General features: G+C 42.6%; 1 pseudogene; it reads right to left on the bottom strand.

The window, feature by feature from the left end:
• LOC143389087 (E3 ubiquitin-protein ligase RNF213-like) overlaps positions 1 to 11139 on the bottom strand; it is a 29295-nt pseudogene extending 18156 nt beyond the window's left edge.
• Between the last annotated feature and the right edge of the window lie 13042 nt (positions 11140 to 24181).

Raw genomic sequence — 24181 nt, 5'->3', positions numbered from 1 at the left:
TATCCATTAGGTATTGTAAAATGAGTATTTTGAAAAGAAAGACCCAAGTTCCAGGGTGTTCTTAAAGACATAGAAGCATGGGTTTGAAAATACACAATTGCCAATCATTCTTCGCAAATCCCAGCACCCTCCTGTCTTCTTCCTTGAGAGAAGGGTACTGACTACAGGCAAGTAAAGAAGGAAGGGACTCTTCATACAAGGAGAAGCAGATGGGGCCCTGGGAATGTGAGACTTCTGATGTAGCCATTCAGTTGCCATGTGAGCACTTACCAAAGCAGTCACATCAAAGTGGAATATCATGGACATTTTCCAATACTAAGCATCTCAGAAAGAAAGCAGGGAGCCCAGGACCTGGCCTTCATCCACCTGAGAGTCAGTCAACTGAACAATCTTCAAAGGCACCTTTTCACTGATGAATTTCTTTTTCAGTTTTTCATGCAGTCTCTTCACATAAAGAGATTTCTGTGTAATGTTAAAACAAGGAAATTAGATCCTAAGCCTCTGGATCCAATAAGAACAGATTCAGATATATTAGAAGTGACTTCTCTGCCAAGAGTAGTGGCACATGCGTATAATCCCAGGAGCTTGGGATGCCAAGATAGGATAATTATAAGTTCAAGGCCAGCCTCAGTAACCTAGTAAGGCCCCAAACAACTTAGTGAGATCATATCTCAAAATATAAAATGAAAAAGGCTGGGGTAAGCCACCCCTGGGGTAAATCCCCAGTTAAAAAATTTTAAAAAGTTACTTCTCTGTATAAAATTCAAAACTGATGCAACAGAACATCATATTAGAGAACAACTCTACCATGAAGCCAGAGTCCCGAGCTGTCACCCACCCAGCATTCTCACATTATCCATGATGACAGTGATGGAAGTGTAATAAAGTAAAAGCATAGGCATGTTTCTTGGGGGAGGAGAGAGCAGGTTGTGTCTGGAAAGGGCACAGTGATGCTCACAGGTTGAAGTCGACAGAATGGAAGTCACCACCTCTTTCCAAGGAAACATAACAGTGACTAAAGGGAAGGTACAAAGGCACTATTCTCCTGGAGCCAGAGCAGCTGTGCCTCTTCTGCTCACACCAACGCTGTTATGCTCGAATTTAGGACCCCCAAAAAACCACCAGAGACCAAGATCAATGTAAACAGCAAAGAGGTGTTTATTGCGAGCTAGCTCGGTCCTCCACATGTACACAGCAACTGGTGACACTGAAAGGCCCCAAGCCCAGGGTTTGCAGCAGTATTATACATTCTTTGGAGAAGGCAGGGACCCCCACATACATCATAGTATCTCTTAGCAAATCATCACACACCGCGGGGAAAATCAAATAACAACTCTAAAACATGATTAGCACATTCACTGGCGGGAACAAGTTGGGTAGGGGTGATTGGTTGCTACAAAAGGGGGATTCATTTGAACTGATTGGTTTAATCCAAGAGGGGTGTTCATGCTGAATTACATGGTTTCCCAACACCATAAACTACTGGGAGGGTCATCTGGCACCCCAGGGATTTCCCTGTCTCATGCAGATTGGTGGCTGCTAGGAGGTTACTATGGATCTCCACCTAGCCTGACTGAGTCAGGGACACTTGGCACAGCAGATCTCTCCTGTTATTTGTAGATAAACCACTTAGCAGGGTGGGAATGTGCCTAGGAGCGCTTTGTGGGTCTTTCCAAGGACAAAGGTCATGTCCCTTCTTTGCACAGGCTTTGCTCTGAGATAGAGGCTGGTTTTTCAACACAACCTGGAAAAGGTCAAAGGAGGTAATGCAGGAAAAAAGTGTATGGAAGTCCACACAAGGAGAGGAGCAGGACTCCCAGGAATTACAACCTGGGTGGAAAAAAAATCTAGGGGATGCACTGATTGCAGGGAGTCAGACCCTCCTGATACTCACTTTCCCACCTGCAGAGGGGTGTCATCTGAGGTGCCCACCGCTACAGAAGCAGGGGTCACTGGGAAGCCCTGAGAAACTGCCTGCCCACCCCAGGGCTCTCATTACTACTTCTCTCTCCAAGGCCACGATCCCCACACACATCTGGTCTCTGAACACAGCTACTGGGACCCGGTAGTGATGTGCTAAGTAGGAGGGGTGCTTGGGGGATGGGGTGGACTTTGTTCTGGCTGAAAGCTGAGGGCAGGGAACAGCACTCCTGGGATGTCACATACCATCACCAGCTGGTAGTCCTCCCAGGGACATTACGTGCACAGGCTATGGAAGAGGGCCTTTGCCTGGCAGGCCACCTTATAGCTCAACTAGTCTGCAGGCTGTAGACCTTTTGCCCCCGGGAAACTGGGTCCAGGCCATAGTGCAAGAGCAGGGCCACCTCCTCAAACATGGTCCCTGGGGTACAGAGTAGCACCTCATTAAAGGTGGGCAGGGGATGGCCTGGGACCCGCATGTAGATGGCCAGGGCAGCCAACAGCACCTCAGAGTGGCCACACATGACCAGGTTGGGCTGGCCAACCTGCAGGCCCTCAGGGAGAGACTGCTCCACAGGAGGCCCACCCATCCTGGCCAGGTGAGCCAGGCAATAGCCCAGGGCCTCCAGGACCAGGTAGCCAGGCAGAAAGACACTCATGCTTTCCAAGGGCTGTTTCATGATAGCCCTCAGCTTGGTCATCAGGCTGATCTTAGAGGATTGCAATGGTGGTAATTCTTCCATCACTGTCCTCACACAGTGTCTGGTGGCCTCCTTGAACCCCTCGATGGCCCTTATGATGTGAGCTGGGGTGCAGTTGTCTTTGATGAAGGACAGAATCATGAGGGCAGCTTTGCTGGGACTCTGCTTCCTGAGCTCAGTGCTCAGGTGGACCAGCTGCTCAGCCATGTAGAAGCTGAGGTAGAATTGCTCCCTGTGATTCCTCCTCACCAGCTCCTTCCAGTCATCCAGGAAGTGCTCCATCTGCCTACAGAGGGCTTCCAGCAGCTGGGTGACATCCCCACTCTCTGTCAGCTGGCTTACCAATTCCAAGTGGAAGTTCATGCAGATGGAGACGCCATTCCTGGGGCAGCAGTAGACCTTGGCAGTCCAGGTTTGGAACAGCAAGTTTCTCACAGAATATAGGTTCAGGAAGGCTTGCACAAGCCACTGCACATGGCAGAATAACTGGGGGAAACCGAGGCATGAGGCAGATGTCACAGTGAGCTACTGCAGGGGGACATACCAATCTAGACACACAAAAGTTCTACTTCAAGTGGCTTGGGTTCATTCCTCCCATAGGGTCACTGGGAAACATGATCAGGCTAGGGAGAGGGCAGCCACCTTCAGGAAGAGATCAGGTGGCAGATAAGAATGTAGACTGTGGGCTGGGCTGTGCTCAGTGGTAGAGCACTTGCTTAGTATGTGGTAGGCCCTGGCTTTCTATCCAGCACTGGGGAAAAAATGTCAATTTTAAGTGCAAATAAACTGTAAGAAAAGAACCTTTACATGAGAGAGAGAGACTATTATATAAATCAATAACCTGTGTCAACAATTACTTCAGGTTTTTTCAGTACTGGGGATTGAATCCAGGGTAGTCTACCACTGAGCTATGTTTCTAGCCCTTTTTATTTTGAGACAAGATCTCACTAAGTTGCTGAGGCTGGCCTTTAACTTGCAATCCTCCTGTGTCAACCTCCTGAGTTGCTGGAGTTACAGGAATGTCCCATCACACCTGGCTTGGTTACGTTAGTTTTGACGAAGAGTACCCATTAGAATCTTGAGATGTTTGATTTTACCAATTTACAGAGTAAATGAAGCCATTCATACTTCTTCTTAAGGACTATCTACCTGATCACCTCCTGTTAAATGCAGTGGATTGACCAACAGTAGTGACAGATCTTTCTGATGCTGTTAAGGAGGAGCTGAGGCCTCCAGGGTCTGTCCCACCTCAGATGTGGCTCCAGGAAAGGTGCACCCTGCAGACCCACGAGCTACACTTTCTGGAGCCACTCTGTCCACCAGAGGCCAACCCTGCCTGTTTCCTTTTGCAGGCAGCGGGGCAGTGAGCATGCCCACCCTGAGGCAACAGGGGCACCTGCTCACCTCAGAAAACCTCTTCACTTCCATACTCTTGTGGTCTTTCTTGCCAGACATCAGCATCAGCTTGTTTAAAAAATCCTTCAGGTCTTCCAATGTATAGGAATGATCTGGCTCCAGGCCACTGTGACCCCCAGGGAGGATCAGGTGCATGATGGCATCTGGTGAGATATAGGATGCAGAACATGTTTAGAAGCAATTTTCTGGTGGCTGAAACCCTGACTCTGCAGCAGGCCAGTGCGCGCCACCAACACCATACCTAGAATCTGGGAGGACTCACCTTCTGGTTGCCTGTGGATGCCCTGATCTCATAGATGCCTCTGCTGTTGATTGCTGTGGCCAGGGACAGGGAAGAGACCCATGGCTTTCCTTCACTGTCTTCAGCCAATCCAAGTTTCTGGCAGAATCTCACTGTTGGGACAAAAGCAGAGAACAGGGACCAAAGTTTGAATGACTATCTTCCTTCCTGTCCTCCTCATTCCTCTGCTCTTGCTGGGCAAACTCCAGCCACCCTCTTCCAGGGCTCTAGGCATAACTTCTTGCCCATTTCCTGAGGTTGCCTCAGGTACCCCTTCCTGATACCCCAGGACACTGACCACTCATTGTGGCTGCAATGGTGCCAGGTTCCTAGCTGACACTGGAGTGCACATGGCCTGTACTTATGGATGATTGGTTAGATGACTACAGGCTGTGCCCTCTGGTGGCAGGCCACCATCCTCCTGGGTTCCCAGAACAAAGAACCTCTGAGGAGAAATGCCTGACTGAACAGGATCCCTAAGTTCTTAATGTCCTGCCATGGTCCCTGAGTATGACCAAAAAAACTTTAAGAGAATGTGAGCTTCTAGCAGGAAAACTGCAAACTGCTCTCTCTGTCCATCTCTCTACCCTTCAACCACATGCAGGACCAGCTGTCCCAAGGCCGGTACAGGTCTCTGGACATCTTTGCTCATTGGGTGAGTTAGGTAGTGAAGGTTAACTCAGACTCTGGTATAGAAAATTTACTTGAATGTTTATATTTTTCTGATAAAAAATTAGTCAATATCAATTGTTAAAAATACCCAAAAGTAATAAAATAAAAGACAATTACTACCATTCAGAGAACCACTGTAACCCTCTTTTAAACTTCCTATTGTGCTGTTTTCACACTTGTCTTGTAGGGTGGAGACTGCTCTTGATATGCAGTTCCATAGCTCTCTTCCAATCCAAGACAAAGAAAGCATTTCCATTCATGAAGAAAAGATGGTTTTCAACATCAGTTCAAATGGCTGCCTGTGTGGCCTCAAAGCACAGAAGTTCCCCAGGGTTGCAAGATCACCATGTCTTGGAACAAGGATCAAGACTCACCAGCTTACTGGGGAGGTGAGGATCATTTTTCAGAGCCTTCCAGAGTTCTTTTAGCAGTTCCATGAACTCACTGAAGCTTGCCTTCTTGTCTAGCTTATACAGCAGGAACGCATAGCCCTGCACAGCATCATGGAAGCAGACCACCCAGTCCACATCAATGTCATTTTCTTCAGCCAAGATGAAGGCAAGGTTCACAAACACCTGGAGCTCGATGATGCCTGGAACAGAAAGGGGACTTGCAGAGGACCACTCCAGGATGTTGCACAACTCATACCTGGGGCATGATCCTTAGTGAGGCCATCAATAGACACTAAGTACACATCTAGGGCCTACTCCCACTTCCTGCCTTCAGTTAGGACTCCAGAATACCTTGTCTTTTGCAGGATATGATGACACCACTGAACAACATCTAACCTTTACCAAATAATTCCCAGGCACTGTACTAGGCTTGTGTGCACCTTATTTCCTTTAATTCACAAACATCATCACTTAAACAAAAACAGGTTCAGTTGGTAAATAATATGTGTATAATTAGTTATTTTTTAAAAATTGAGACAATTCTTCTGAGTTAATTATCAAACAAAGATTATACATCAAAGCAGACTCAGGAGTACAAGCAGCACAGATTTGGATGAGAGCTGGAGCCAGCATAGCCTCAGTGCTAGCAGGAGGTATCCTGCCAGGCCTCTGTGGTGCATAAGTGCTGCTCCTGCTCCATCTGTTTGGCCTTTCTTACCTCCCCTCCCCCACCCTCTATCTAATCTACACAACCACATTGGCTGCCCAGCCCTGGACTGGGAGAGAAATGCACAGATTCTGTAAGCTTGCTGCAGCAACATTCCCCTGTGTGCAAGAGCTTGCCTTGTCCTATAGCAGAATGAGTTGGAAGGCAGAAAAGGAGTCAAGATACTGAAGAAAATAATGCCAGCATCCAAAGATGAAGAGAGCAGCAAAGAAAAGAGTTTTAGTCAGAACTCTGAAAAGCTGTCCTGATGCAAACTACTGGAAGCAGACACTGCCTTCCAGCTAACACACACATGTGATTGAGGGGGGATGTCCTCAAGTTCAGGAACAAAACTTGGCAAATACCTGAAGAAGAGCTACCCCTGTACCTCCCAGAATCTCATGCAGCCAGCTGACCAGCTCCTTCTGCAGGGCCAGCTTCTCCAGACACTGACAGTGGGGCTCACCAATGTCTTGTAGCAGCTTCTTGGCCTAGATGAACTGCAAGCTGATCTGATCCAGTCTCTCATGGCAGGTGGCCTCAAAGTCATCAGTCTGCAAGATGAAGCTCTGCTGAGGGCTATTCCAGAGATCACCCATGCCTGCCTTCCCACAAGCCTGGACAAGAAGATGCTACAGCAAGAGTGTGACACACTCTTGCACCAAAAATAGTATGACCTCCATGGCCCTCTTTTATATGCTGCAGAAGCTACTTTCCACAGTACCTAAGTGCCATGATGAAGCCTTCGAGGACTTTGAAACCTGTTCTGCACAGCAGCCCTGACAGATCCGGGTTTCTCTGTTTATGAGAGTTACAGACTTGCTGAAAGTTTCAAGATTAACTATGGACTATTCCACACTCTGCTAAATTTTAACCACTATCATGCCTGTTGCTACTAAACATAGGCCACACACACCTTAAAAATTTGAGGCTAAGAAACAGGAGGGAGAAACTCAGGCCTGACCTGTGAAGGGAGCAATGTACCATTTGGTACTTCCTGTTGGAACTAGGAAAGGTACCTGGACAATTGACAAAATATTTCCTTTTGTGCTTTTATAACCTAATGAAATAAGATTCCTCTGGAAAGAGGATGGTTTCTCTCTCCTGAATTTTTGGTTCTCATATCAACATAAGAAAACTCACTAGTTAAGGAACAGTCACACTATCTCAAGCAAAGGTAAAAATGCAGGCCATGAAATGTTCTAGCCTCAGTGCAGCCCAAACAGAGCCTTTCAAGGGGTTGTCACACTGCCGATCTTAGAATCCCTGGGGCTTCCAAGGAGTCTGAGGTTGGCCCCCACCTCAGAGGAGTCCCCAGCAAATAACTAAAAAAGTTTATTAAAGTGTAAAGAACACTGAAGTCACCAGTCAAACCAAAATCCTTTTTGACCTTGCAGATAACCTTGGCTGAGCTGATTGCCTGGTGAATGCTATGGTACTCCTTGATCTGCTCAACATGCTTTGATATCCAGCCGCTCAGGGCCTAAGGGTGTACTTCACACATGATCTGATCTAAAGTCAGGTCATTGTATTTATCTACAAAGTCTTTGAAGATGACATCAATTTCTGCCAAGGTGACATCTCTTAACTTCAGATCCTAATATAGTTTCATGAACCTTTGATAACAAGGTGAATATAAGTACTTATAGGCCTCTATAAGTGCAATAGGTCACCTTTCACATTCCCCTTTGAGATCATTAAATGACTCTGCAGCTTCTTCCCAGAAGATCTGGAAGATACGGCTGTCTGTCAGTGAGTCTATCCTTTCAGCCATTTTCTGGACCTCAGGGCCTAGGTTGTACTGTGTCATCTGTTTACAGGCCGAGGACTCCATCTGGCTCACACTCATGGTTTCATTCAGTCTTTTGCAATTCAGGTCTTCTAGGTGTCTTGCTTCAATCTCTCCAAAATCCACTTTGGAAACCACAAAGAAGCATGGAAGTTAAACTGCTAGTCATGATAGCTTCTTATTTTACTTTCCCAGTACTTCTAATCACTGCCTTAAGAAAACTAAGTGAACACCATTGCTGGGATTTTTGTCACAGGAAGAATTCATCCCTTCTCCCCTCTACCCTGCTGTGGGCTCATTCATCAGTTTTCATGATAAATAACAGACTGTAAGCTCTTTTGTGAAAAGGACAGTTGGAAACACATATCCATCTCCTTTCCTCCCAAACCCAACTCCAGTGACAGATTAGAAATTGCTTTTTAAAAGATCATAACCAGCAGGAATGAGGACAGTAGAAAAGGAGCCCCATATCAACACATACTGGGAAGTAGAAAGATGACCACGCCAGTGGCAAGTGATACTCCAGGGGCCCAAAAACACAGACCCTGAGGCCACAGTACACATAAGCTCAGCCAGGCCAAGCACAAGCACCTGGTAATAAAGGACACTAGTTTCTAAGGTCACCCTAGACTGAGGGAGGCAGAAAGGGAACAGGAAGTGTGTTCAAAGTCTGTTAAAGAAGCAGTTGATGAGAGTTCACCTCACCATGGAGGCTGCCCTCTGCCTGTCAAGGGACAGGAAGGACCACCTGAAGGGCTCTCAGGCCTGGAGGCCACTTCAAGACATATACCTGTGTTGGGTAGTTACAAAGGACAGGGTGTATTCAATTTAAGGATGAAGAAGACCACACAGACACCAGGGCAGGAAACTGGAGTAGAGGAGCTCATCCTCCTACTCTCCCTCTTAGATCCAGAAACCTGGCAGTAGGCAGGGGGCTGCAAAAGTGACCAGTCTTAAAGAGAAGCCCTCAAGAGCCAGATCAATTCAAGGGTAGCCACAGAGCCTCAGGGGCCAGGGACCAGAAGCCATTAGCCTATCAATCCACTTGTGGTGACTGTCTTTATAGACACAAAGAAAAATCTCCAACCAGAATAGAAAAAGCTTTAGCATGGGGAACATACCAAAAACCCAAAATAGGGCTTATGTAGCTCAGTGGTAGAATGTTTGCCTACCATGTGTGAGTCATGGGGTTTGAAGCTCAGTGCATCATAAAAAAGGAAAAGCCTAGATTTCATCCTCAGTGTGCAGTAAAGAAAAGAAAGGAGGAAAAGCCAATGGAAAGAAGCAAATTGGATGAAGTGGAAAACTACGCAAGGAAAAGAAAAATCTTTAAAAATACCAATAATCTTCAAAATATAAGATACTTCACACAAGATCCATGACAACAGCATAGTATATAAATGGATCTTTAAAGCAAAAAGGGAGGGGCTGCAGTTGTGGCTCAGTGGTAGAAAGCTCACCTAACAAGTGAGGCACTTGATTTGAAGCTCAGAAATACATAAAGATAAATAAATAAAGGTATTGTGTTCATTTACAACTAAAAAAAATAGAAAAAAAGGTGCTGGTGTGGTGGCATATGCCTGTAATTCCAGTAGCTTGAGAGGCTGAGGCAGGAGGATCACAAGTATAAACTCAGCTTCAACAAAAGCGAGATTCTAAGCAACTCAATGAGACTCTGTCTCTAAATAAAATACATGGAGCAGATGACAGTGACTTCAGCCTTCCTGACACACAGAAGGAGGTGGAACAGACAACATCGATTCCAGCCCACTCCATGGTAGGAGGAGAGTGACCATGCTATGGCCCCATCTACTGATGCATGGGGTGACTTTCCCCTGTCTTCCATTTAGTGACAACAGGCAGGACCAACAAGACCATCTTCCAGGTTACTACAGGCAAGGTATTGGTAATATGCAGGGTCACTACATGATTATAAGTTGGAAACTATAATACCTCAAATCCACACTGTGAGAGAGGAAGACACATGGATGACATGAAGAAACAAGGGAGGAAAGAGCTTGAAACACACCAAGCTGATACAATAATAGATTCCATTGACATTCCATTCCAAACGTACATAATTAAAATGATCTGCAGAACAAAGAATGAATTAAAAGAGCAAATACAGGCAACAATTGACTGTTCCACCAAAGAGATATGAGAGGAAATACAGGTAACAAAAGGTTACTTCAAGAAAAACATAGAGACTGTGAAAAAAAAAAACAAACAAACAAACCAGAAATCCTTGAAATGAAGGAAACAATAAACCAAATACAAAAATTAATAGAAATCACCAACAAAGAACTAGATACTTGGAAAACAGAACCTTAGGCAATAAAGACAAAGTATATAATCTTGAAAATAAAGTTGATCACACAGTGAAGATGGTGAGAAACTATAAACAGAACCTTCACGAATTATTGGAAAACATGAAAAGACCAAATATAAGAATTACTGAGATAGGGGGAATGCACTGAGATACAAACAAAATGAATGCACAATCTCTTCAATGAAGTAATAATAGGAAATCTCCCAAGCATGAAGAATGAATTGGAAAATTAGAAACAAAAGGCTTTTAGGAAAGCAAATATACAAAATTACAACAAATCCACAACAAAGCACATTATAATGAAAATGCCTAACATATAGAAAAAGGATAGAATTTTAAAAACCACAAGATTAAATTTTCAGATTACTTATAGGGAGAGACCAATTTGGATTTTAGTAGATTTCTCAGCTGAGACCTTCAAAGCTAGGAGATCCTGGAACAACATATATCAAGCTTTGAAAGAAAATGGATGCCAACCAAGAATCTTTTACCCACCAAAGTTAAGCCTCAGATTTAATGACAGAATAAAAAATCTCCCATGATAAAAATTAAAAAGAATTTACAATGAAAAAGCCTGCACCACAGAATAGTCTTGACAAAATGTTATATGAGGAGGAAATAAAAAATAACAATGAAAAATCAGTAAAAGGAGGAACTACACTAAAGGAAAATCCACTCAAAGGAGAAACCAAGTCAAGTTAAAAACCAAAAATAAACCAAAATGACTGGGAATACAAACAATGTCTCAATAATAATACTGAGCATGAATGGTCTAAACTCATTATTCAAAAGATATAGATTTATAGATTGGATTTTTTAAAAAAATCCCAAAATATGCTGCTTTCAAGAGACTCATCTCATAGCGAAAGACATTCACATACTGAAGGTGAAAGTGAAAGGATGGGGGAACAAACATACCACTCACATAGGCCATGTAAACAAGCAGGAGTTTCCATCTACTAATTGATAAAATGGATATCAAACCTAAGTTTGTAAGAAGAGGTAAAGAAGGACATCTGATACAGTTTAAGGGAACCATACATCAACAAAACATAACAATCATAAATGTCTATGCCCCAAACAATGGAGGTTCTATGTATATCAAAAAAAACCCTTCTCAATTTCAAGAAGAAATTGATCACAACATAATCATACTGCATGACTTTAGCACACCTGTCTCACCAACAAAAACTAAACAATGAAACTACAGAACTCATTAATATAATTAATGATTTATGCATAACAGACATATATCGAGTATTTCACCTGTCATCGAGTAAATACATCTTCTTCTCAGGAACACATGGATCCTTCTCTAAAATAGACCATATATTAGGCCACAAAGCAACTATCAGCAAATACAAAAAATAGAGATACTACCCTGTATTCTATCATAGCATAAGGAAATGAAAGTAGAAATCAATAATAAAATAAAAAATAAAAGCTTCTCCAATACCTGGAGACTAAATAATATGATATTAGAAGAGAAATGGGTAGCAGAAGACATCAAGGAGCATTTAAAAGAATTCTTAGAGGTAAATGAGAATATCAACACATCATTTCAAAATCTCTGGGACACTATGAAGGCAGTGCTAAGAGAAAAGTTGATTGCAGTAAGCTCATTCATTAAAAGAATAAAAAGTCAACAAATAAATGACCTCACATTACATCACAAGCCATTAAAAAAGAAGAAAAAATCAACACCAAAAGTAGTAGAAGACATGAAATAATTAAAATCAGAGAGGAAAACAATAAAATTAAAACAAAAGAGACAATTCAGAAAGTTGACAAAATAAAATGTTGTTTTTTTGAAAATATAAATAAAATTAATAAACCATTATCCAGGCTAACAAAGAGAAGGAGCGAGAAAATTCAAATTACTAAAACTCATGATGAAAAAGGAAATATCATGATGGATATTACTAAAATACAGAAGATAATTAGAAACTGTTTTGAAATTTATACTCCAATAAAATAGAAGATCTCGATGACATCAACAAATTTCATGAAACATATGATCTATTCTATCTGAATCAGGAGGAGTTACACAATTTAAATCAATTTCAATCAAGGAAATAGAAGACATCATCAAAAGCCTACCAACAAAGAAAAGCCCAGGACCAGATGAATTTTCAGTTGAGTTCTACAATACTTTCTAAGAAGAACTAATATTAGTACTCTTCAAATTATTCAGAAAGGGAGGAATCCCTTCCAAACTCATTCTAGGAGGCTATCATCACCCTAATACCAAAACCAGACAAAGACACATTAAGGAAAGAAAACTTCAGACCAATATCCCTAATGAACAGACACAAAAATTCTCAATAAAATCCTGGCCAATCACATACAAAAACATATTAAAAGGAGTACACCACGATCAAATGGGATTCACCCCAGGGATGTAAGGTTGGTTCAACATTATGGAATCAGTAAATGTAATACATCACGTCAATAGACTTAAAGACAAGAATCATATGATCATCTCAATAGATGCAGATAAAGCATTTGACAAAATACAGCACACCTTCATGTTCAAAACACTGGAAAAACTGGGAATATTAGGATCAGACCTCAACATTGTAACAGCTATGTATGTTAATCTCAAGGCCAGCATCATTTTAAATGAAAAAAAAATTCAAAGCATTACCTCTAAAAACTGGAACAGGACAGGGATGCCCTCTTTTACCACTTCTATTCAACATAGTCCTCAAAATTCTAGCCAGAACAATCAGAAAACAGGAAATTAAAGGGATATGCACAAGAAAAGAAGAACGTAAACTATCACTATTTGCTGACAACATGATTCTATATATAAAAGATCCAAAAATTCCACCAGAAAACTTCTAGAGCTAATAAATTAATTCAGCAAAGTATCAGAATATAAAATCAATACCCATAAATTAAATGCATTTCTATACATAAGTAATTAATCCACTTAAAGAGAAATTAGAAAAACTACCCCATTCAAAATAGCCTCAAAAATATAAAATACTTGGGAATTGACCTAACAAAAGAGGTGAAAGACCTGAAAACTACAGAACACTAAAGAAGGAAATTGGAAAAGACCTTAGAAGATGGATAGATCTCCCATGCTCTTGGATAGGCAGAGTTAATATAATCAAAAGGACATACTACTCAAATTGTTACACAGTTTTAATTAACTTTCTATTAAAATCCCAATAAAAATTCTTCATAGAACCAAAAAAAATCATAAAATTCATTTGAAAAAATAAGAGACCCAGAATAGCCAAAGCAATCCTTAGCAAGAAAAGTGAAACAAGGGACATCACTATACCAGACCTTAAACTATACTGCAGAACAATAATAACAAAACAGTTTAGTATTGGCACCAAAATAGATATGTAGACCAATGGTACAGAATAGAAGATACAGAGACCAACCCACATAAATACAGGTTTTTCATACTAGACAAAGGTGCCAAACACATACACTGGAGAAAAGATAGCCTCTTCAACAAATGGTGCTGGGAATGCTGGAAATCCTCTGTAGCAAATGAAATTAAACTTCTATTTCTTACCATGCACAAAACTCAACTCATAGTGGATAAAGGACCTAGAAATTATACCAGAGACACTGTACCTAACAGAATAAAAAGTAGGTCCAAATCTTCATCATGTCAGATTAGGCCCCAAATTTCTTAACAAGACTCTTAAGGTATGAGAAATAAAATCAAGAATCAATGAATGAAATGGATTCAAACTCAAAAGCTTGTTCTCAGCAAAAGAAACAATCAGAGAGGTATGGCAGCAAAATTTTCCCATACATGTCAGAGTGCTAATTTCCAGGATATAGAAAGAATTAAAAAAACTCAGTACCAAAAAAAGAAAAAAAAATTAACAACCCAGTCAATTAATGGGATAAGGAACTGAACAGACACTTCTCAGAAGAAGATATACAATAAATCCACAAATATATATATAAACTGTTCAACATCTTTAGTAATTAGAAAAATGCAAATTAAAACTACTCTAAGATTTCATCTTACCCCAATCAGAATGACAGTTATCAAGAATACAAGCAATAATGAGTATTGGTGAGGAGGTGGGTAAAAAGGTACACTCATACATTGCTGGTGGGACTGCAAATTGATGTGTCGACTTTGGAAAGCAGTAAAGAGATTTCTTTGAAACTCTGGAAAGAAACCACCATTTGACCCAACTATTTTATTCCTCAATCTATACCAAAGGACTTAGAATCAGCATAGTATAGTGACATAGTCACACAAATGTTTACAGCAGCTGAAGTCACAATAGCTAAACTGTGGAACCAACCTAGAGGTCCATCAAAAGATGAGTGAATAAAGAAGCTGTGGTATGCATGTATACACAAACACACACACACAAACACACACATACACACACACAATGGAATATTACTCAGCATTAAAAGAGAATAAAATTGTAACATTTGTAGGTAAATGGATGGAGTTTAAGAATATAATGCTAAGCAAAGTAAGCCAATCTCAAAAAACTAAAGGTGGAATGTTTTCTCTCTTTAGGGGATTCTGATCTATGATGAGGGGAGGATGGGAAGAATGAAAGATCTTTGGATTGGGCAAAGGGGAGGTTGGGTAGGGGTTATAAGGGTAGAAAAGATGGTGGAATGAGATGGACATAATTACCCTAGGTACATATATGATTGCACAAATGATGCGCCTCTACACAATGTACAACCAGAGAATTGAAATGTTGTGTTCCAGTTGTGTGTGATAAATTGAAATGAATTCTGCTATTATGTACAACTAAGTAGAATAAATAAAAAATAAATATAATAATAAAAAAGAAATTACTCAGTCCACCAAAAAAAGATATAATCCATGCTTATACAATTACATCAAAGTGAATTCTACTGTCATTTGTAACTAAAAAGAACCAACAAAATGCAATCTCAATAAATTCAGCATACTACAGTTATTCAACCACATCAATGTTTATAGCAGCTTAATTCACAATAGATAAGCAATGGAGCCAACCTCAGTGCCCTTGGACAAAAGAAAAAAGAAAATGTGGTAATTGTCCACAATGGACTGTTACAATTACTTACTTATAATGAAAAATTATTTTATGTTTTTTTTTTGGTTAATGGATAGAAATGGAGATTATCATAAGTTAAATAAGCCACATCCCAAAAGTTAAAGATTGAATATTATGTCTGACATGTGGATACTAATTCAAAATAAGGGAGGACATTAAAAATAATCAAAGTAAGATCAGAAGAGTAGATGAAAGTGAATGAATATAAGGGGGGGAGGGAAGGGATAGAAAAAGTCAGTGTAATGGATGCAACTTAACTTTCCTATATACCTTGTGAATATACCATGAATGTACACACTGAATCTCACCATCCTGTATATCCACACGATACTAAGGAAATCAAGGTAAAGAAAAATACTAGGGACTGAATTAGAACAAATTATTTTCCATGCTTTTATAATTATGCCAGCATATTCTATTTCTATGTATAACTAAAAAGAACCAATGAAAAATAAATATTTTATTACTTTTATTTTTTATTTCTTTATTTCTAAATAAATAAAATATAAAATAGGGCTGGGGATGTGGCTCAGTGTTTAAGTGCACTTGAGTTCAGAGTTCAGAGGGTTTTGGTATCAATACCTGTTACAAAAAAGAAGGAGAAGGAGAAGAAGAAGGAAAAGAAAAAAAAAGAAAAAAGGAGTGCCTTCAAATTAAATATATGTGAGAACTGAAATGAAGAGTTCAATGCCCAGGCTGCACAAGAAGTTTGAGGAGAAGGCTCAGAAAGCAGAGCCTAAACAGGAGAGATGTTATGAGAATCAGACAACTATTTCAGGAGGCCCAGCAGCGCTAATGTTAACCCAGCAAGAAGGAAACCACAATAAACCAATTCATGAGAACTCCCTAGAGCTCAAAGACTAGATCTGCCATGCCCAGTCCTGGAGATGGAAAACAGATCAACAGTCAAGTACAGTTGAGAAGAATGGACCCATGAGCAGAGACCTTCCAGAGAACCCTGAGCCAGGGTGCCATGCAAACTCCTGGCACCTTCTCCTCAGGGATGTAGCCTGAAGGCCAGCCAGTCCTCTTCCCTTGGCAACTCTGTGCAGACTGCCACTTTCTCTCCTCCTCTCCTCCACCACCACACAAACGAACCACCCCCTTTGGGGGCTCAAGGCCTCTGGTGACCTGACCCTCTCTCAGCCCCTCTTTGCACTCCAGAGGTATCTGCCAGGGACCACATGTAACTTCAGTTCAGGCCCCTCTGTAGAGAGGCCTCTCCTGAGCTCCTGAGGGCTGCACAATTGTGCTTTTACAGAACCCACAAAACCTGGGTCTGTCAATTCCTGCCCCCCTTGAGGCTCACAGAACCACCCTGGGGCCTCCATATGGGCAAACTGATGAGGTGACCAAGCAGATGCCATTCCTGGTAAGGAACCAACCAGAGTGGAAGAGATGACCCATTCAGACAGCAGGAAGAGCATGGTCCTCAGCCACATTAAGTGCCAAGATGGAGAAACACAAGGAGCTGGGGAGACATACCAACAACAAGGCTCCAGGCAGGGTAACTAGAACACAGGGCACAGGGGAGAGCAGGGCAGGAAAGCACTGAGGGGTCTCAAGAGAAACTGAAACAAAGTCCCTTACACAATTTTATTGAACAGCACAGCATCTTCCAGGACAATCTGGATGCCTCAGCGGGGCATGCATTTCCCTTGTGCTAGGCCTCAGGCATTTCACCAACTCCAAAAGTGGCCCTAGACCCATACTGACCCATCCTGGTGTCATCCAGGGCTGTATAGAGGTGGTCAATAAATGAACTGCAGGAACAACCCTGAACTGTGCTCTGATCCTCATGGCAGCCTCCCAGATGACCACCAGACCTGACAAGAGGCTCCCACATGCCCTAACATGTTTCTGTTTTGGTCAATTTTAGTTCTGCAAATTTTGTTTTTATAGCCCAAAGAGAGCATTTGAGACCACAGATCTGGGACCCCAAACAACGAATGAGGACATTTCCTTCTGCAGAAAAGAAAATCCTAAATAATTGACAAACTTCCAAAGCACCATCTATTGGAAACTGGCACCAACCTGGGATGGATAAAATAGTACCACCTGGAAAAAGCAGACACCTTATCAACAATCATTCTTAGTGCCTATAATCCCAGTCACTCAGAAGGCCAAGGCAGGAGGATCCTAAGTTCAAAGCCAGCCTCAGAAACTTAGTATGGCTCTAAGCAACTCAGTAAGACCTTGTCTCTAAATCAAATAAAAAATGGCTGGGAATGTGGCCAGTGGTTAAGCACCCCAGGGTTCAACCCTGGCATAAAAAAATAGAGTTTATGGGTGGTATTTTAAAGAATTAAGTCTGAAAGGAATAAGGTGAAAACATAGACTTAACCATCTCCATTCCTATGTCACAGTTCTGAAGTGGAAAAAGTTTAAAAAGATAGTCACCCCAAGATGTTACTCTGCATCACCCACAGCAGAAACTCAGTACCCACAGTTGAGAAGCTCCAGAGCAACATAGAGCTCTCCACTCAGCAGCGGGAATGCTGCCCTAGACACAGCTGAGAGAAATGAGTGTGAAGGCCAAGGACAATGCATCTTCAGAGGCAGAAATCAAGTCAGGTTCCCTCTAGGGCACGAGGGCGAGGATGACTGCAGGCTGAGGGGCACAGGGGCCTGAGCAGTGCGGCAGGACACGGGCTCTGCTGCCATGTTGTGTTGCAACATGAAGAGAAAGGTTCTGGTGGGGAAGATGAGGCATAGATATGTGCTTTTTTAGGGGGAAACAGGCCCTAGTGTTCTGTGAACAATAGAATTAAGGACAAGGAATGGGTCATGTTTTTTCATGAGGCTAAGAGTGAAGTGTGTAGTCTACACAAAACAGAACCCAGCATCTAGGAGGTGCCAAATAAATACATGACAGCTGACTTGACCACTCTGTCTCATCCAGGCTTCCCCAAATACCCCAAGTTCCCTTCCAAATCAGCCTGCGTGGAATCTCAGACCTCTCCTGGGTATAACATTTGGTCCATAAATCCCACTCACCGCTGGAGGTCTAAGTCCAATGATTCTGAAAATGAATTCAGAAGATGAGGCAGGGATCTCATAAAACCTCAGGTGTTTGGTGATCCTGCAGACAGCTTCATGGGGCTTCAAGACCAAAGTCAGGAGGATTCTCATGAGGTCTTCTGAAGAGTCTTACCACCACCAGGAGTCTAGAGAGATCATTGAAGTCATTGGGAAATGAGAAAACAATACCAATTATCAATTACCAGTCCCTTCTCATTTTTAAGATGTACAAGTATACCTGTACTCACAGCTCCTAAGGAGGCTGAGGCAGGAGAATGGCCCAATTCAAGGTTAGCCTTAGCAAATTAGCAAGACCTTGTCTCAAAATGAGAAACAAAAAGGGCTAGAGTGTGGCTCAGTGGTAGAGAGCCTCTGGGTTCTATCCCCAGTACTGCAAATAAATTAATTATTTAAAATAAAATAAATGACCACAAGTAAGGCATTTACTTGATCTCCTCCAGGCTATCATAACAATAAGCCTTAAAGCTGTGACTGTGATAATAAGGGAACACAGTCCTTTTGACTTTGCTTAGCAGTTGGAACTCTATAAAAACCAAGTTAAATATTTTCAAATACATTCCCTTATTCGAAAAAATATCAAAGAGTGACTCTTTCTAATAATTTAAACATAACTTAAGAAAAAAATCAGAGAGATATAGGAGGGAGGGAGGGAGGGTGCTAGAAGAAGAGTGTGCACTGTGTATGGAATTCTTTCCACCTGGTGTGAACGGGTATTATATTTACTAACTGACAGCCTGGTGATACAAGAAAGAACCCTGCATAGTCACAAAGACTTGTCATGCAGGGAGACCCTGTGCTGTGCCCCACGTCCAGACATCCCAGGGGCTCAGAGGAGGGAGATCAGCAGTGCTGAGAGGCTCCATGAACACCTGGGCACCTGGTGCAAATTCCTGTTCTGTGTTTCCTGTGATGTTTCTCCAGGTGGCAAAGGTCATGCACAGGTGCAGGAGTAAATGATTCTGCAAGGCAACCTTTGATTTTTGTTTTAAACTCACCCAACTTACAAAAACCACAGAAGCAAACATTTAAAAAAATGCAGGGCACATACATTTTCATTCTGAAAATGATCATTTAAAAATAAATGAAAACACAAAGGCCAAAATGTTGGGTGGGAATTAAGCAAAATCTCAGCACCCAAGAGCTATGATTGGCTTTTTTGTTTGTTTGTTTTTAGTCCTGTAGACTGCACCCAGGCCTTGCACATGCTAGGCAAGCGCTCAACCCCTGAGCTGCATCCAAAGCCTGATTCATTTCCTTTAAGAAAAAAAAGAAATTAAAACCTGGATGGCTGGATTCACAACTGCAGAGTACACTAGGGCACTTGCTGGTGTACCACCTTCCCCCTTTGACAGGAGGTGGCTCACACAACATAGGAGCCTTGTAGCAATTGGCTGATCTACTTACATGACCTTATAGTTGTTCACGAGGTAAATGAGCATTTTGAAAACCTTCCCAACATGCTAAGGCAAGGAAGAGAAAAGGAAATATGAAAGTATCAACCAGGAAACAGGTGTTCATGCTTAGAAGAAAGTAGGGTACAGGGACTTGTCTTGTTCTCCCTGCACATTACACTTCAAGGGCTCAAGAGCCAATCTTCATTTTCCACTGGTAAAATTTGTACCATTTTCATGTTTTTTGGTTGGTGTTCTTTTTATTGTCTTTTGTTTTTCTGGGGCTGGGGATCAATCCCAGGGCTTTGCCACTAAGCTACATCCCAGCCCTTATACCATTTTCTTTACCCCAAAAAGCATCAAGGGAAAAACAGCAACTATGACACATGTGATGTTCACAGAGCCTTCTAAGACTCATAATTAATAAGCGGCTATGTTCCTTTGTGCTCTGTATAGTAAACCAGAATAAACTCGGGGAAGTCAAACTTTAACCCTATGAAATAATGACTTCTTATTTCAGCAATTCTTAGCACTTCCCCCAATCTGCACTTCAGGACAGAAGATCCACAAGCATTCAATGTTCAGCGTGTTACCTGCTTTTGCTAAGCAAGGACCTGACAATCTACTTCCAACCACAAACCTCCAAGACATCTTCTGAATCTTAGAGATTTTCTGAAGCCGTTGCAGCCTGTTGTGAGCCCCTAGAAAACAGTCCAGGACTCAAGCAGGCATGAGACTCAAGTATTCTGTGAAGTTTTCCATATATGGAAGGAGGCTTCCCAGAGGCAGCAAACTTAACCAGGATCAAAAGACATACTCATCCACACACATCAACTGCTTCCTGCTCTCCATGAAGTCAAGAAACTGGTTCTTGAAGGAAGAAACTGGGACAGAGACCAGGGCAGCAGTGAGAGCACTGAACAGACTCAAGACAAGGAAAAGCAAGGCTGGGAAGGTCCAGAATTCTAAGATTTTAAAGTAGATATCAATGCATCATGGAAACAGACATACGGAGTGAATCAAATGAAAACTGAACAAAATAGCCAAATGCATGCCACACCTGTGATCCCAGAAACTCAGAAGGCTGAGGTGGGGGATCAAAAGTTCAAGGCCACCCTCAGCAATTTAGTGAGGCCCTGTCTCAAAAAAAAAAAAAACAACAACATTAAAAATGGACTAAGGATGTGGCTCCTTGTTTGAGCATCCCTGGTTTCAATCCCTGACACTAAAAAAATGAATTAAAAAAAAAAAAAAACATTTCCATTTGGCTTTTATTTCAAAAGGTTCCAAAACTAGATGAGAGATGGGAACAATTGAGCTCACTACCTTGATCCCTAATGATGGCACTGAATCCCAGTGGATGGAGTGGGCAAGGGGACAGGTTATTCCACACATGGAAATTATCTGTGTGTGAATACAGTGATGTTTTCATGTTTAATTCAGGCTTATTTTAAGTTTTGTACTTAAATTTGATTTTAAAAAGTTTTTTTTGTGGTGTTGGGGAGACAAACCAGGGCCTCGCCCATGCCAGGCAGACCTCTGTCACTGAGCACAGCCCAGCTCCCTTTGATTTTTTCTTTTTATGTAGTTGTGCTTTCCAAGTCTTCTCTGAAGAATCTTTCCTCACTCCAAGATGACCTTATTTAGAAGCATGCTGTTAACACATCAAGGCATGTAAGGAGTTTTCAGAGAGCCTTCTGCTCAGCTGTAGTTAGGGGCCTGCACTCTTGGACAGCAGCACCTTCAGGGTACTGAGAGTGGTTCAGCTCAGAATGCAGCCTGTCTTGTTGCATGTGCTCATGGGCATACCTGAGAAGGGTATGTGTCCTGGCATGCAGGGTTCCAGAGCCCCTGGGTGCCATCTGGGCCTCCAGCTTTTTCCCCAACATCTGTACCATATTCATTCTCCTGCCAATTGTTTTACAGTCACTGAAGTGGAGGCACAGAGCTCCACAGAGCTATAGATCTGGATCTGCTGGCTCCTTCTCTCAGGCCCTTGTGTGGGATTGGATTGGATTCTATACCCTAGGGTTTAGTCCTACTTGGTCCCTTTGTTCTCTAGTCCTCTGTGACTCTTGCTCTGACTTTTATCTTTTTGGTGGTGCTGGGGATGGAACCCATTGCCTTGGCCAAGCTAGATAAGAGCTCTATCACTAAGCCCCAGCCCCAGCCCTGGCCTTATTCTGGCTTTTTAAATTGGTGGAATGCATATTGCATAGTATTTAGTTTGGAGTTTTGCATCTGGGAGTCTGATTTCTCTTGTTGAAGCACAGTTCTCAGTGGGGGCAGTGGTGTTCAAGCCCACCCTCCATCCCACCCAGGGGGGCCTAGCAATACCTGGATACACTTGTGCCTTTAAGACCTGGGGTGGGGGCAAGACATTGTCTCTGTACCCTTGCCCACCCAAGACATCCATTCCAGGAGGCCCGAGCTTCCCACCCATGGGACACTGCAATGCCTTCACAATCAGAGAGCAGAGAGTGTGGAAGTCCTCTGCTTTTCCTGGCCAGTTCTATGGCCTGAGCTTTATGGCTAGCAGAAGGAGAAGCTTGCTCCAGCCCTACCAAATGCACTCATCACCCACCACTTCAGCTAAAAGGCAAGGTCAGAGATCAGGAGATTTTGATACTCAGGGCTGAGTATTGGGATATACAGAGTTGCTAAATGTCTGTCATACAAATGAGTAAACACACATTAATATAGTCATAAGAGGAAGACTGCATAGCACTTTGGCCATGCCAGTGATCCCAGTTGTTTCAGAGACAGGAAGATCATGAGTTAAGCGCAGGCCAGGCAACTTAACAAGACCCATCTCAAAAATTAAATATTTTTTTTCTTGGTGGGGAGCAGTTCTGGGGATTGGACACAGGGGCACTCATCTACTGAGCCACATCCCCAGCCCTTTTTTTTATTATTATATTATAGACAGGGTCTCACTGAGTTGCCTAGTGCCTTGTTTTTGCTGAGGCTGGCTTTGAACTCTGGTCTCAACCTCTGAGTACCTGGGATTACAGGCATGGGCAACCATGCCCAGCTTCAAAAATTAAAAATTTAAAGAACTGGTGATGTAGCTTCGTGGCAAAGTGCTGACATATCATTCCAATATGCATTTACATTAATGCAGTTTTATAACTTACTCATTTAGCAATTCTTCCTGAAACTGAGAGAAGGAGGTTCCTCAGCTCAGTTGTTTTCAGACTGGCTCACAGAGTCCTTTCTTGGAGGGGCCAGCTGCATATAGTAGTTCAGGGAGGATGCCAAGCCAGTCGAAGACCCTTGCAACAATGCATCTGGAAGGGATCCAAGACCTACTGTGAGCTTTGGATTGCTGTGTCCAAACTGCCTTGTGGTCTGATGTCCCAGGAGGGAAGGGACAGTCACTTGCACCCAGCAGAGGGAGCATAATACACACCTGGACTGAGTCCCAGACCAGGAGGCACAAGGTGGCAAGGGGGACAAGTTCCTGGCCCCCAACCCAGTGCACCAGGATACCACAAATGCCAACAGACACCCACTAGAGTCATTTCCACCCACACCATACAGCTGAGGTATTGAGGTGCTTGGTTTCTGACTAAGGAATTCACATAGAGCCTAGGGTTTGAACCAGGCAGTCTGACGATGGTGGACCTAAACACAAAACAAATGTTTTTGTTTTTAAACTCGAATTAAACCCAGAAACCTTCTACCACTAAGCTATATCTCCAATCTTTTTTATTTTGAGATAGGGCCTCCCTAAGTTGCTGAAGCTCAAACTTATAATCCTCCTGCCTCAGTCTCCTGAGTCGCTGAAATTATAGGCATGTGTCACCATGCCCAGCTACAAAGTCACTTTTTAAAAGGAATGGCACATCATGTATGTTTCATGGGCACAGAAATTGATGCTTCTTTCTTCTCTCACACCCATACACAGCTGTTGGTAGGTATCCTTACAACTGTCTCTCTTTCATACAGGGCACAGCATCTGCCTGGATCTTTAAAGCTTAGGAAACCCACAGGTGCTAAGAGTTCAGGAGAGGCCACCTGATGTTACCCAAGCTCAAACCAAACAGAAGCTGAAGAGACCATGATCCTCCAAGCACAGCAGCTCAGAAGAGTACTCCCTTGCCACATAAAAGGCCACGGCTGACACAGCAGGGGCGGTGTGTTTCCACCAGCACAGGTGGGCCAGCAAGAATAGCATCCCTGTGGGTTCTGCAGCTAACCTAGGTGACACCTGCAGGCAGGCCTGGGCCCCAGTGCTAAGGCATGCTGAGTGTGAAGAGGAAGGTCCTCCCAGGAGCACTTCTATCATGTACTTTATATTATTCATTTATTTTTCCAGATGGGGTTCCACTAAGTTGCCCAGGCTGTCCTTAAGCTCTTGGGCTCAAGCAACTCTCCTGCCTCAGCCTCCCAAGTAGCTGGGATGACAGTGCTGCCATGGTGCCTGGTCCTGTGAAGCTTTTTGAAGTCAGGGTATTCAGGAGAACACAGAATTTATCAACACTAG

Source organism: Callospermophilus lateralis, unplaced genomic scaffold (genome assembly GCF_048772815.1).
Source record: "Callospermophilus lateralis isolate mCalLat2 unplaced genomic scaffold, mCalLat2.hap1 Scaffold_43, whole genome shotgun sequence".
NCBI lineage: Eukaryota > Metazoa > Chordata > Mammalia > Rodentia > Sciuridae > Callospermophilus > Callospermophilus lateralis.
This window is presented reverse-complemented; position numbering and strand designations above follow the sequence as displayed.